The sequence below is a fragment of the Engraulis encrasicolus genome, chromosome 2 (genome assembly GCF_034702125.1).
Source record: "Engraulis encrasicolus isolate BLACKSEA-1 chromosome 2, IST_EnEncr_1.0, whole genome shotgun sequence".
NCBI classification, from domain to species: domain Eukaryota; kingdom Metazoa; phylum Chordata; class Actinopteri; order Clupeiformes; family Engraulidae; genus Engraulis; species Engraulis encrasicolus.
Genome location: NC_085858.1, coordinates 1,398,496 through 1,415,000, shown reverse-complemented (window position 1 = coordinate 1,415,000; position 16,505 = coordinate 1,398,496). Strand labels below are relative to the sequence as shown.

At 46.6% G+C, this 16,505-nt stretch overlaps 1 protein-coding gene across 2 annotated transcripts in view; it reads right to left on the bottom strand.

Moving 5' to 3' along the window:
• Positions 1–6,028, bottom strand: part of itgb4 (integrin, beta 4) — a 59,856-nt gene extending 53,828 nt beyond the window's left edge. For both annotated transcript variants that reach the window (XM_063219465.1, XM_063219473.1), the window contains exon 1: positions 5,491–6,028. The gene's annotated coding sequence lies outside the window, so the exon portion shown is untranslated. The remainder of the gene's footprint in view (positions 1–5,490) is intronic.
• Positions 6,029–16,505: the final 10,477 nt, after the last annotated feature.

The following is a 16,505-nucleotide window of genomic DNA, read 5'->3' as shown; positions in this document are numbered from 1 at the left end:
TTCCCTAGAATTTCACAAGACAGTAAGTGCACTTTATACAGTATCAGTGTATTGTTTCAAATTTATTTTGCTTTACAGTTCTATATTTTTTCCACATGGGCCTGCAAGACAAGTAAAAAGGGGTGGTAGAGGGCGCACTTTGACACTTCTATCAGAGTTGACAATTTTTTTGATTTTGCAATGAGAAAACCTTTCAATAAATATGTCATACTCTAAATGTATATCTAGTACAATCTTACCTGATCTATGTAATATAAAGTCGAATTTACAACATTTCCCATCCATTCTCAACAACATTTCGCTTCAGAAAACATCCTCAAGAGTGTACTAGTCAATTGACAACATGACAAATCGATTTGACTAGCTTGTCCATACACTATGACACAATGACTAACCATTCTGCTGGCACTGACGCGTTCATTGACACAAAAATTTGGTTTTGAAAGACAAACTAAGGATTTTGAGGAAGAGACTTGGTTTTGCAGGTCGTCCATGGTGTTTTGCCATTTGTTAAAGCTGTTTTGAGAATGAATACTGTGTTTTGAAAATTGCGAGAGAGATTCGAGAAATGTACAAAACCAATTGAGAAATACTGTAAATAGAGTTGGGTATACTCATGAACGGCGTGACGTTTTCCATGTGCATTACGCCCATTTGTGGGGGAAAACAGGCAATGCAAGTCAATTGGTGATGTTGGGGTTTAATAAACGACAGATACGGACCTGTAGACTAGCGTTGTTCACGCGCAACATGCCGAAAACGTGTGGTGTTGCCGGCTGTTCAAATAATATAGCCAAACAGCCGTGGCTGAAGCATGGAATGTGTTCATTTAGGCTAACGGATGTAGCATGTAAGTCAATGAGACATTCGGTTTGTTTTCACCCATAAAGGGGCGTAACGCAAATTTAAGAGCAAAGTACCCGGATGGCCGTTCATGAGTTTGATAGGATGGGGATGGGTTGGATTATATAGGGTTAGGAATAGGGTAGAGGGTTGAGTACGGTATGTTATGGTAGTTTGGGGTGGGGTTGCAGGGGGTACATTCAGTTTGGCTTATAGAATAGGACATTTACCAGTCACTTTGACCCATTAGCAGTGTGGGAATAGGTGCTTTGCTCAGGGACACTTCAGCACTAAGCATTACACCATGGCTGCCCATGGTATGGTATTGGCCGGGATGGGGTTGGTCTGTGGGTGGGTGGGCTGTTGTTGTTGTCAAAGCCTTGTCCACAAGCTTTTCAGTGTTTGAGACCAGTGCTGGGTTGCTGAAAGCTCACACCTATTGATGCTCAGGTAGACTAAGCTCAGTGAGTAAACATGAAATTCCATTCTGGCTTTTCAGTCTTTGAGGCCAGCACAGGTGAGGTGATTAAGCATGAATGTCCATTCTAACAGACTCTTGAGTGAGTAACTGCTGAGTAGTTATGTGGGGAGGGTGGTGCGGTGCGCTTCAGGGCCGCTGACAGCTTTTGAAGGGCTCAAGGACTAAGACATCTGGGAGCCCCCTATCCAATACACACAGTACAATATATGACTGATTCTATAATTCGAGTAACATTTTAAGTCCATGGGCTTTATTTGTCAATTACACTAACTATTAACTTCAACCAATGATGTTTTGAACATCAGCACACATTCATATTTCATATAATACAAAAAGTCAAGACTTAACATTATTTTCCTCTGCAAGAATGAATATTTAATAATGGTTTTTGGACGTTTTCATGTCGTCCCGTTTTCCAAATGTCAGATTCAGTCTTCATATTAGCATGTAAAAAACCTTGTTTTGTCCAAGATAATTGCAAATGTTGATTCACAGTAATTATCACAATAAGACAAAAAAAATACTGATAATTTACATTTTGCTTTTTCTGTAATGTCACTCGAATTATAGAGTCACCCATATAAAAAATTCCGGGCCCCCTCTCTTCCGGGCCCGGGACCACTGACCCCGTTTTCCGCCCCTGTTGGGCAGGTGCGATGGGGTGCAGTTGGTCATTATGAAGGATGAGGTGATACAGTTAAGAACGTCCATGGAAATGAGCACGGGCAATTCGAAACGCCAATATGGCATGTGCTTACACATCTCCCACCTGTCTGGCAACAAGAGCCAATTACTTGCTAAGCTGCGCTGTCATTGATCCAATCATCTCGCTGTATTGACGCGTAAGCTTTTGCAACTGCTCAAACCTAATCAGCATACCTTCACTATACCTGCTGCCAGTCAGTGGCAGACGACGTGCGACTCACATCGGGTAGCTATACTCACATGAGGTTGCTACAGAGTCCGCGTCCCTTGATCATACAGGCCTCGAATACGCAGTTCAAAATTAGCAGTAAAAAAACAATGTTTTACAGCATTTCTTTCAAATATGGCCAATCCTAGATAGCCATTATAATCTGGTTTTCATTGGGATTCTAACTATATGGCTTGTGTATCGCTCAGTAGTTATCCCATTCCTCCCTCTCTAGTGCAGTGATTCTCAATCTGTGGGCCGGGTCCACTGGTGGGGCCTGAAGGTATTCCAAATGGGCATCGAAATCATTTTATAAAAATCAACACAATATTTGTGTAAGTCTCTGTATTTGAGTTGTATTGTTTATTGGGTCAGAGGTGGACCCCAAGTTGGAAAAGGTTGGGAACCCCAGCTCCAGCAGAGTCTGTGTTACTCTCTGTGAGGTGGCTAATCGTTTACTGCATTTTACAGTATGACCTAGAAGTTCTTCAGACCTCCAGGTGAAACCTTAGGGTGACGAAATAACTAACTTTCTTACTAATATTTCACTATTTACTGTTATTGTTTCTTTAAAGTGCATTGGGCTCCTCCTTTGCATGGAATGTGCTGTACAAATACACCTACCCTGTCTCACATAGCCCTTGTGCAAGGCACCTAACCCTATAGTGCTCCAGGGACTGTAAGCAATACCCTGTAATACCTTATCTGATAAGTCGCTTTGGATAAAGCGTCAGTGTAATGTAATGTAATGTAGTGCTGCAACAATATGGTAGTGTCCATATCACACAATTTCACCACAGAGATCATAGCCTTTTGTTTCAGATCAATAACTGGACTTTAAACCCTGTGTAAAAATGACAACTCTTTGCTATTCCGATAATGGCAACGTCCATTATCTATGAAAAACAAAAAAAATATATGAGAATTATCTTTTCACACCCTCTTATCACAGCTAAGGGCATTTTCACAAGTGGGTCCCTTTCAACCATTTAAGCAAACCCTGACCTGTGACTCAGCATTTTCTGTGCATATATGAACACTCCAAAGTGTACCCCGATCCCTCAGAAGTGAACTGTGATGAGACCTTTCTTATAGTGGATTCGGTACGGTTCGCTTAAGAGTCCTGACAAATTACACCTGTGACAAGGTGTGAACCCTTGAGGAGAGCTCTAGAGCTATAGTTGAGATCAAAAAGAGGACTGACACCTCATGAAAGTAATGGGACTGCAGGAAGAGTCCCTGGTCTTTTTTCGGTTGGTTCAATTTTTGATCCACTGACAATGGGCTATGTTTGGGCTATATTTAAAAATACCTCTAGCAAATAGACCACAAGACTTCAGAATTCCCCAATCCACACATCAAGCGCTGCAGAATTTTGAGACTAGTGACCTCTAGTTAGAGTACAGAGGTCTTTAGGGCAGGGGTTCCCAACCTTTTTCAACTTGGGGACCATCTGCAATTTTTCATAACTTTTTGAGGCCCACCTCTGGCCCAACGAACAGTACAATTCAATGAATAGTCAACAGCAACAGAGCTACAAATATTATTTAGCTTTTCAGAAAAAGATTTCAGGGCCCACTTGGAATTTCTTCACGGCCCAGCAGTGGTCCTCGGCCCACAGTTTTCAGAATCACTGCTTTAGAGAACGCTGATCCGAGCACTAATATCCAGATCGCAATAGAATTATTTAGAGTACAATAGACTTTACAAAGCCCTAATCTGGAAAACACTGTTAGCTACAGCACAATAGAGGCCACACAACACTAATTCACACACGTCAGATTACAAAAAACCTTCAGACAGGCATAGTACAAGACTTCAGACACAAGACTTCAGATATTCAAATGCACATACGTAGTTCAACAGACTGACAGGTCTCTGACCCAAACACATAAACGAGTACAACAGGCTGTGATGGTCTGATTCAAACGCCTCTATTCAGAATAGGACAGGCTTCAGCACTGAGTAGACAGACATCACTCAAGAGTAGGCCACAGGAGGATTCAAAAGCATAGCCAGAGTTCAAAATAACGAATAACCTGCTGCTAAAGACAACAGTAGATTGTCTGATTCACATATACATTAGCTACAAAATACTTATGTTAGATCTGATGAGTATCAAGCTGGCATTTGTATGATTCACACACATACAGTATAGTCTGCAACAGTATAGTTCAACTGACTGAAATAATCAGATTGAAAGAAATGCAGAGTACAATATGCTCTAGGTCTAATGGTACTATGATTCATTGTACTCTCTATTAGAGTTGAATACAGGGCTATTCTGATTCAAGTACAGTGCTAAGAGTGCAACAGAGTGGGCTTGTCTAATTCAAACACAATAGATGATAATAGGTGCTTCAGGGTGATATTACATTACATTACATCACACGTAGCTTTTCCCCCAAAACAACTCACTTATTTTAAGTACAGGGTATTGGTTACAGTTCCTGGAGCAGTGTGGAGTTAGGTGCCTTGCTCAAGGGTCTCAGCCATGGAGGGTGGTGGGGAGTGGTAAGGGTGGGATTCGAACCGGCAATCTTCAGATCTAAAAGACCATCTTCTTAACCGTAAGGCACTATACACTACACACTACACACCATGCACCACCAGACACAGCATGCTGTATACTACTCTACTGTATACAACCCCAACAGCTCTGTCCTGCTCTGATGTGCCCTTTTACAGCCACACAGTTTCACAGAGTTAATTCAGCACTAAGACAGTAGAAGCAACTCCACTGTAGTGTAGAGGAGTGTTGAATTGACAGTGTTTATGCAACATTGTTCTGAAACACTGCATACATGTACCTCTTATAAAACACAACTCTGAGCTGCAGCATTACATGCCTTGAGCTTTCAGAAACAAAGTTAAAACAGACATGTCTAGAGAAAAGGAAGGAGAAAGTAGGATTGAGTGAAAGAGATTAAAAAGTGAAGGTGCCAAGGGAAAGGCAGAGAGAGAGAGAGAGAGAGAGAGAGAGAGAGAGAGAGAGAGAGAGAGAGAGAGAGAGAGAGAGAGAGAGAGAGAGAGAGAGAGAGAGAAGAAAGACAGAAAGAAAGAAGAGTCAGAGAGTATGAGAAAAACAAACAGACAGAGGGGGAGAGGTATAAAGAGAAAAAGAGAGAGGGAGAAAGAAAGACAGAGAGATAGAGAGAGAGAGAGAGAGGGAGAGAGAGAGAGAGAAACAACTGCTGGTTGTGGGTGAGTGTTTCTGCTGATCAGGCAGGCATGGCTTAGTTACAGTACTTACCTCTTGCAGTGAAGTTGTCCAAGCCAAGTCCCAAAGTTCACAAAAAAACACGCCGAAGAGGAAAAACAATAAGAAACAATAAGAGCAGCGTCCAACTGGGGATCAGGACAGATCAGAAGTCCTCTTGCAGTGCTACTGTACTCCTCTCTTCTTTTCTCTTCTCCTCTCTTCTCTTCTCCTCTCTTCTCTTCTCCTCTCCGCAGGGGGAAATGAACTGCACTTCTCAGACCAGACGCCCGGCCAAACACTCTCCCCTTCTCAGCTCAAAAGCAGGACAAAAATCCCTCACACTCACACACATGCACACACAAAAAACTTCACACACACACACACAGAGAAGCTGGTTTCCAGGGGCAGCAATCCTCGTACACACACAGAGACAGACACAATCCTCTCTGTAGTTTCCTTTAGCGCTGTGTCAAATGTTCACTGCCCTCCACTGCACGGCTCTTCTCTGCTCTGCCCACTCTTACTGCACTTGCCCCAGCGTGCTTGGAGTGTGTGAGTGTGTGCTCTCTTCTCTCCTTCTCTCTCCCTCTTTCTGAGTGAGCAGAGTTCATGAAGTGGAGAGGGGAGTGACTGGGAGGGAGAGGGAGAGGTTGTGTGTGTGTGTGTGTGTGTGTGTGTGTGTGTGTGTGTGTGTGTGTGTGTGTGTGTGTGTGTGTGTGTGTGTGTGTGTGTGTGTGTGTGTGTGTGTGTGTGTGTGTGTGTGTGTGTGTGTGTGTGTGTGTGTGTGTGTGTGTGTGTTCAGTGGGCCCTCCCACTTGGACGGACTCGGCAACTTCTGTTAGCCAGGTGAGGTGGAAGCCAACACCCTTTTCCTTCAGTACACGCACGAATGCACGCACACACGCACACACGCACGCACGCATACCCAAACACACACACACACACACACACACACTTGCACTCTCATACACAAACACACTTTCCCTGGCTTGCAGACATGCATCTACAACTTAACACAAAGATATCGCTCTACTCGTCCCCCCGTCCCACCGCCTCTCTCTCTCTCTCTCTCTCTCTCTCTCTCTCTCTCTCTCTCTCTCTCTCTCTCTCTCTCTCTACCTCTCCTCTCTCTATCTCTACCCCCCTCTCTCTCCTGCATTCCTGTGTGGAGGTGCTCACCTGCGCTGACTTGAGAGGGACGACTCCTCCCATTCCCCACCCAACAGCTGTAGCACGGTCACGGTGTGTGTGTGTGTGTGTGTGTGTGTGTGTGTGTGTGTGTGTGTGTGTGTGTGTGTGTGTGTGTGTGTGTGTGTGTGTGTGTGTGTGTGTGTGTGTGTGTGTGTGTTTGCCCAACCCTTCTGTTCTCCCAAGGGTGGGGCAGGGCTGAGAAATGTGCCTTCAGGGTACAAGAAAGAACAGGAACACACTGGCGCACACACGCACGCACACGGAGCAGGTCACAACACAACTCTCTCTCTCTCTCTCTCTCTCTCTCTCTCTCTCTCTCTCTGCCTCTCTGTCCCTTTTTTCACTTTGTTACTTTCACTCTTTTCATATATTTTCCTCTCTCTGTGCTCTATCTCTCCTTCTTCTTCTCTCTGTTGTTGTTGCTCCATGCTCCACTCCACTCTCTAGTTCTCTCCCTCCCTGTCCTTATCTCTCTTTTATTACTGCTTAATATTTGCCGCTCTGGATCTCTCTCTCTCTCTCTCTCTCTCTCTCTCTCTCTCTCTCTCTCTCTCTCTCTCTCTCTCTCTCTCTCTCTCTCTCTCTCTCTCTCTCTCTCTCTCTCTCCATTTCTTCTCCCCCTCCTATCCTTATCCCTGACTGCCATTATCACTCTCATGCTATCACTCTGTTCCTCTCCATTGACCTCCTTCTCCCTTTGCCATTCTCTCTTTCATCTGTTTATATATCCCTCCCTCTCAATTCAATTCAATTCAATTCCTCCTTCTCCCTCTCTCTCTCTCTCTCTCTCTCTCTCTCTCTCTCTCTCTCTCTCTCTCTCTCTCTCTCTCTCTCTCTCTCTCTCTCTCTCTCTCTCTCTCTCTCTCTCCATTTCTGTTGATCTCTCCTTTCTCCAAGTCAGAGGCATGCATGCCTCTGTCTGGCTATTAAAGAATGCATTACAAACAGAAACACAAACACAAACACCACTTTGACACACACATTCCTTTGCACATACCGACACACACACACTCACACACACACACGCAGATGCACGATTATGAAGGCTAATCTCAGTGTCAGTGTGGACAAAGCCACGACACTCAACCAAACAAAAGTGGACAATAGTGGGACAACAAAAACAAACATGAAACACACACACACACACATACACACATACACACATACACACGCACGCACGCACGCACGCACGCACGCACGCACGCACGCACGCACGCACGAAAATTCCATCTCTTGGTCATGTGCACGTTCATACACCCTGATTACTGTAAACAAACACTTCCCTACCTACCACACATGGGCAGGCACACACGCACGCACACGCACGCTCACGCACACGCACGCACACACACACACACACACACACACACACAGTAAACAAACTGCCTCCCTACCTGACTGCAAGAACCATAATGGCAGTTCACGAGGGGTTAAACTCCTGACCTTCACAGAAGCCTGCACACGCACGCATGCACGCACACACGCACGCACGCACGCACGCACACACACGCACACACAGGTGGACAGTCAGGCAGACATGCACTAAGCTCAGTGCCAGGGGACGTAACCAGATATGACTCAAATAGTGTTGTTGTCTGTGTGAGTGTGAGTGAGTGTGTGTGTGTGTGTGTGTGTGTGTGTGTGTGTGTGTGTGTGTGTGTGTGTGTGTGTGTGTGTGTGTGTTATTGTCCAAATGGCCGAGGTAGGTGTGAAAAGGACTCTGTTTGGAATAATGCATTCCTCAACACATTTGCTGCTCTGGTTTGCCAACACACACACACACACACACACACACACACACACACACACACACACACACACACACACACACACACACACACACACACACACACACACACACACACACAGGGACTGGTATTCTGGCATAGAGGGCATTTTCCAGGCCGATACTTTTGGGTTTTTTGGTTACACCACTGCGTGCACACACACACACACACACACACACACACACACACACACACACACACACACACACACACACACACACACACACACACACACACACACACACACACACACACACACACACACACACACACACACACAGAGTGGTTTTCTGGCATACAGGGCATTTTCCAGGCTGATACTTTTGGGTTTTTTGTTTGTTTGTTTCAAGTTTTCCCTTAAAGAGCAGCCCACTGTTTAGATGGGGCGACCCATTGGTGCACCCTAAATATACCCATCCTAGGGGTGAGGTGAAGGGCTGAGGTGGAGGGGCTGGTCTATGCAAAAAATGCCCTGGCCAGTTTGTGATCCTAGTCCGGCCCTGCACACACACGTGCATACACACACATGGTGCTACTGGAACATGACCTTGACCTTGACCTTTTAAGGACTATACTGACACTATACTGACACAAAATAATCATGCCAATATCAGCAAATAACTCCTCTTACCATAATTGATAATTTGTTTCTCATTTTCACAATGAAAGTCTATTGACATTCTTCAGAATAGCAAATTTGACCTTGGCAATGACCTTTTAAGGTCACAATCACACATTCTCCTCATGAAATTGTCAGAAATTATTTCCTCTCCAAAAATTGGTCAGAATTGATGTATGGCATGTGTATAAACAGTTTAAAAGTAAAAAACACAGGTTTTTGTCATAGGCGATGGAGGCCATATTTGGCGGCCATATTGTGAAAAATCTGGCACTATGGTGGACGAGCACCTCCGTGATTTTTAATGTCTAGGAACCCACTAACTCAATTCCAGTGAGAAACGTCCCCAACTCAAAATTGCGAACGGGTCTACATGGCTGGTCCAGGACTAACTCCACAACGGATGTAATTATTTCTCTGTTGAGCACTGGTGACCAATGCAGATTCAGAGTGCATTCTAGTTTTTATAGGCTAGTGCATTTCAGACATGTGCACCTCAATGTGCTTTACAAAAAACAAAAAAAAAACAAAAAATAAAGCAGAGATAAAAGTCGCTGTAAAGTTATGTCAGGGTTTGATTCTGGCCCAAGGTCGTTTCCCAGTCCTCTCCCATCTCTCTCTCCTGTCCCACTCTCCACGGTACAATCACAATGAAGGCAAAAAAACTAAAAAAATAGAAATAAAAAAATAATTACAAAGTCATTTTGGTGGCTTGTGATCTAGAGGTATCCTCAGGTTGCTTCAGCTCTCATACATGAGTGAGTGTGTCTCACTCTGAGAGTCCACTCACAGCCGACGGACGATTTACACCCTCTGGTGAACCTTGACCCTTGGGTGTGTATGTCAATCTCACATCTTACACACACACATACACTCAAGGACACGCACACACAGCACACACACACATTCACAAAACATTCACCACTGACATACAGATATGCGCATACACGCAAGGACACAAACACTCTCTCTCTCTCACACACACACACACACACACACAGAAACACAGAAACACACACACACACACAGAAACACACACACACACACAGAAACACACACTGACATGGCATGCAGATATGCCTCTGAGTTATGAGCGAAATGCTTTCCCAATGCCCAGACTTGCGCGCGCGCGCACACACACACACACACACACACACACACACACACACACACACACACACACACACACACACACACACACACACACACACACACACACACACACACACACGCACGCACGCACATGCACACACAAACACAAGAGACTAGCTTCAGGTCAGTTGGACTGTATGTGTGTCTTTGTACTGTGGTGTGTGTGAGTGTCGTTCCAACAAGTCCACAATACACACACACACACCGGAGACAAACCCCTTGGCAACACCGCCCCTGGCAACAACATCTCCATGGCAACCGTTGTGCCTAGCGGAATGCCCACAACACAATGGGCCAGGGCAGTCAGTGAGTCACTGCAGCCACAGCAGACGGCAGGCTGCTCCCTTCTTCCCTCCCCAACGCCACCCTAGCCATTACTACCACCCTGCCTAAAACCACCCTGCTCTCTCTCGCTACCCAAACCACCCTGCGCCCTCCTCCCAACTGCAACACCACCGATATCCACCCTGCCTAAAACCACCCTGCCCTCTCTCCCTACCCTGACACTTTTTTCTCCTTCCCTCTCACCCACCCTTCTCCCACCAGCACACCAAAGCCACGCTTCTCTCTCCAGCACACCAAAGCCACCCTTCTCCCTCCATACCCTGCACCACAGCCACAGTAGATGGCTCCCTCCTCCGCCTGCCATTACTACCACCCTACCAAAACCGCCCTGCTCTCTCTGCCTTCCACAAACGCCCTACTCTCTCTCCCTGCCCTGACAAATCCCTCTCCTCCTCCCTCTGATCTGCCATGCTTCCTCCACCACAGACACCCATCCCACCCTACAACACAGCCACCCTCCCCTGCCTCTCTCTGCACCACCAGAGCTAGCCTCCCTGCCAGCCAGGCTTCTCACTACCGTCAACAAGTCAACCAGGCTGGGCTGCTTTCCAGGGGCCTCAGCCAAAGATCAGGATGCACCATCCCAACCCACCCCCATCCTCACAATGACAATGGTCAGGCAGACACCCTGTTGAGGCTGAAGATTGTGCAAATCACAGGTGCAAAAGGTGCAAGACTAAATGCTGACTGTAAGTTTGGAGTGAGTCCGTTGCACACATAAAATTAAATTTACATAGATTTTTTTATTCCGATAGAATAAAAAAACTTCAAAACTTGTTGGCCGTTGGGCCGACTTCAGGCGACTCTTGCATAGAGAGAATAAAAAAACTCCTTTCCTACAACAAATGTATTGATCCTTGTGCTCACACTTTTTTGGGAGTTGAGTACACTTATTCAAACAAAATAATACCCTTCCTGGGATCTCTCCATGCTTCCCCAACACCCTTTGGCAGTGTAGCAAAGGGGAGTAGAGTTGCCCAGCCAAGACTCAAACCCAGACCTTCTGGGGTAGTAAACTGGGGCTCTGACTGCTACACCAAAGAGCCTGGCTTGTTGGCGTGACAGTCACACCCACAACCCTAGTCATGGTCACTTCATCACACTGCTTTCCCCTTCAGGAAGCGCACCTGTGCACTTCAAACAATCATGGTGTCTCATCACGCAATTGCCCATCATACTTCTCCCATCCAGTGTGCCCCATCATCTATGCTTCACCCATCACTGGGGTCCCTCACACTGGGATCACCAATCCTGGGGGTCCCTCACATGGCTCTCATGGTAGCAATTGCCTCATGGTAGCAATCACACTTCTGACACCATGTAGCAAAGGGGAGTAGAGTTGAGTAGAGTTGCCCAGACGGGACTCAAACCCAAACCCTCTGGGGTAGTAAACTGGGGCTTTGACTGCTAGACCAAGGAGCCTTGCTCGTTGGCGTGACAGTCAGAACACACCCACAACCCTAGTTATGGTCACTCCATCACAAGCAGCTTGCCCGGTTAACACCAAACAATGGAGGCTACCCATGCAATTTCTTGTGGGAAACGTGTGGTTTACGATTGTCCTTGGCCGTTTCTTGGACGTTACGAATGTCATTTGGCATATACAGTACGTGGTAACACTTTACTTTACGGATCGCTAATAAGGTGGTAATTTCGTGTTAATTTCATAGTTATTTCAGGATAATAACTGTTTGTTTTTAGTAACAACAGCAAAATAACCATACAGTTTCCAGTGCATTGTGTGTGTGTGTGTGTGTGTGTGTATGTGTGTGTGTGTGTGTGTGTGTGTGTGTGTGTGTGTGTGTGTGTGTGTGTGTGTGTGTGTGTGTGTGTGTGTGTGTGTGTGTGTGTGTGTGTGTGTGTGTGTGAACAAAGTGTCACCATGCTGCGAGTCATCAGGGTGTCACCACAATGCACTGGAAACTGTATGGTTATTTTGCTGTTGTTACTAAAAACAAACAGTTATTACCCTGAAATAACTATGAAATAACTATGAAATTAACATGAAATTACTACCTTATACGTGATCCGTAAAGTAAAGTGTTACCGAGTACATAGCCCATAGCCAATCGCGTCAGTTGTCTATTCAAACAAACTGCAGTCATCGTCTTTCTACTCCTCCCCGCTCTCTGATTGGAGCCCAAGATCTGGAGTCCTCAAAGTGTTGCTGTCTTTAGGATCGGAACGATTGTGCAAAGTAGCATGGGACTTCCCTGGCTACTTAGCAGCCAGTCAAACAGTCCGGAATGCCTCTCTTCCAAACGGCGCCAGCAACACAGAAATTACGATCCCAAACACCCACAACCAGCCAGTGGAATCTGTTCTGTCCCTCCCAGAACCAGCCAGTGGAATCTGCCCCCACCCCCCTCATCCTCACCCATCCTCAGTCAGAGGCACCCTCCCTCTCTCCCTCAGCCCCAACAGTCAGTGAGCCACCAAGTCAGTCGACTTCATGAACACCATGACTCACTCACCCCCCCCCAGGGCAGCCACCAAGCCAACACCACCCTCTATCCAGCCTCACAGCACCTCCCAACCACCAGCCACCAAGCCATAAGGCCAACTCCACCCCCCCCCCCCCCTTTTTTTATCCAACCTCAGACCACCTCCCCACCACCAGCAGCCAGCCAGCCAGTCTGTACCTCCTTCCTCCACAATGGCGAGCCAGCACATCCCTTCCCAGCCAGCCAGCCAGCTCTGCCTAGCAGAGCAGAGGCGGCCTGACATTGTGACTCACACAAACAGCCCAGCACAGCACAATCCAGCCCATTCCAGGGTCCAGGCCCGTGGCCAGCCCAGACCTGGGTCCAGGCCCGTGGCCAGCCAAGTCTCCTGTAACAAATACCACTAATGGGCTTCCTCTTTCCACATCCACCCAACCAGAAGCTGCTCCTCTCTCCACAATACTACCCTCTCTTCTCCACAAAACCCACCTCTCCTCTCCTCATCACCCATCCCTACCCCACCCACCTGCCTCTCCTCTCCTAAATACCCACACCTACCCCACCCACCTCTCCTCAATAACCACCCCTACCCCACCCAACCACCTCTCCTCTCCTCAATACCCACCCTCTCCTCTCCTCTCTTCTCCTCTCCTCTCTTCTCCTTCCCTCTCCTCTCCTCTCTTCTCCTCTCCTCTCTTCTCCTTTCCTCTCCTAAATACCCACCTCTCCTCTCCTCTCTTCACCTCTCCTCTCCTCTCTTCTCCTCTCCTCTCTTCTCCTTTCCTCTCCTAAATACCCACCTCTCCTCTCCTCTCTTCTCCTCTCCTCTCCTCTCCTCTCTTCTCCTCTCCTCTCTTCTCCTTTCCTCTCCTAAATACCCACCTCTCCTCTCCTCTCTTCTCCTCTCCTCTCCTCTCCTCTCCTCTCCTCTCCTCTCCTCTCCTCTCCTCTCCTCTCCTCTCCTCTCCTCTCCTCTCCTCTCTTCTCCTCTCCTCTCCTCAATACCCACCCTCTCCTCTGCCACCCCCAGCAAGACCCCTCTCTTCTCTCCACTGCAACATCCATCCAACCCGCCTCCTTTCATATCCAATCTTCCCTCCCTCTTCTCCACTGCCTGTGCCACAAGCCAGTTAGACCCCCTTCACCCCCCTACCCATCCCTTCTAGCAAGCTAGTACCTCCTAATTCTCTCCCTCCACGGCCACAGCTAGAGTCGCCTCTCTCAGATAACACCATCACCTCTGCCAATACAAGCCAACATTACTCACACAACACTATCACCACTAGACATCCAGCCCAGTCCGGCCCACCTCCACCCCCAACCCTTCACAAGCCAGTGCCTCCTAATTACCTCTCTCCACGGTCACATCCATCCGTCCACCCAGGCTCAGCCTGCTGCTTTTCCCTGCCTCTCCACCCACACCACCAACCACAGCCAGGGCCTCCTCCCTCACACAATACCACCACTACCCAGCCAGAGCCTCCTCCCTCACACAATACCACCACTACCCAGCCAGAGCAGTTGTTACTCATACCAAAGTCCTGTCAAGTCCAGTTCAGCGCAAATGCCTCCTAGGGGGCCAGTGAAGTAGTGGGCCATCATCAAGAACAAAACATAAAGCCCCCCCCCTGTCTTTCTCTCTCTCTCTCTCTCTCTCTCTCTCTCTCTCTCTCTCTCTCTCTCTCTCTCTCTCTCACACACACACACACATGCTTCCATATGATTTGACTCATGCTGTCTACAGTGCACCCATCACACACACACACACACACGCACGTATACACGCAGGCACGCAGGCACGCAGGCACGCAGGCACGCAGGCACGCAGGCACGCAGGCACGCAGGCACGCAGGCACGCAGGCACGCACGCACGCACTGACTGGTGCCATCTAGACGTCTGTATGATGAAGCCCAGGTGCTCCCCACACACTCAGGACCCCATGTACACACCTGTCTACTTCCCGTGTGTGTGTGTGTGTGTGTGTGTGTGTGTGTGTGTGTGTGTGTGTGTGTGTGTGTGTGTGTGTGTGTGTGTGTGTGTGTGTGTGTGTGTGTGTGTGCATGTGTTCCTTTCTATCCCAAAAGAGAGAGAGAGAGAGAGAGAGAGAGAGAGAGAGAGAGAGAGAGAGAGAGAGAGAGAGAGAGAGAGAGAGAGAGAGAGAGAGAGAGGGGATATAGTGAGTGCAACTTCTGCTCTGCTATAAACAGAAGGGATTAATCACAATCTTCCGTCCAAACAGGCAGGTTACCACGGTGACAACACTGTGGATAAATACAACAAACAGAACATCATAAAGGAGACATATTGCCCACCACAGACTATAGTTAAAAAAAGTGAACAACTGCAACTGGAGCAGAACGCAATCAGGCTACTTAATGCAACAGCATAATTTTCACTGTTAATTTTAACTATTGTAACGGCTCTGGCTTGTCAGCCTGGGACATTCGGAGATATGAGAGTGATTCTCTAATTCGCCTACACTTTTAAGTCCGTGGATTTTATTTGGCAATTCCACTAACTATTAACTGCATCCCATGATGTTTTGGACATTAGAAAACATTTATCTTTCATATAATACAGAAAGTGTAGACATAGCATTATTTCCCTAAGCAAGAATGAATATTTAATACTGGTTTTGGGCGTTTTCATGCCGTCCTGTTTTCCAAATGTCAGATTCAGTCTTCATATTAGCATGTAAAGAAACTTGTTTTGCCCAAGACGATTGCAAATATTGATTCACAGTAATCATCACAATATGACAAAACTGTCAGAAAGACCACTGTCCTTTCCATTATACATGAAATTTGCCATTTTGTGTGTGTCCGTGAAAACTGTGTTAACCGTGTCACGGTCTGAAACCTCCTCCATAAATCAGTAATGGTTTGGTCTTAGGCCATACGAATAACATCACGTGATGTCATAACCTCTTTGGCAGGATACGGGAAGACTTTTTGGTAAATTTTGAGCTCCATCCTTCCATAATTTAATCCATTCTTTTTCATGTTCTCATAGCGGGAAAATTGCCTGTCAACAGTGTTATCAACATATTCATAAGAATCTGAATTAGAAATCACATGTAGAAAAACACAGATAAAGCATACAGATACATGAATTGATTAAGGTGTTGTGGTGGAACTTCTGAGGTCTTCAGTTAGCACAACACCATAAAAATGGCTGAAATGTCAACGGTGTTACCGTCAATGGTGTTACAATTAAGTATGACAGTCAGGGTTGCCAGATGAGGCTGATGATTTCCAGCCCAAAAAATAATCAAAATCTGCCCTAAAAACCCGCACAATTCTATTGATTTATATGGCAGTGGGAAGGTTTTTCTGATAGATGCCATTTTTACCCGCACACGGCCATCCTAAGCAGCCCAATTGGGCGGGAACCAGCCCAATCTGGCAACACTGATGACAGTTGAGGAGGAGTATGTTTTTGCCAATTTATATCCATATTGATAGACAAACAAACAAAATAATTTGTGTTCTAGGGAGATGGGTTTGTCTGCTCTGTTTTTTTCTCCT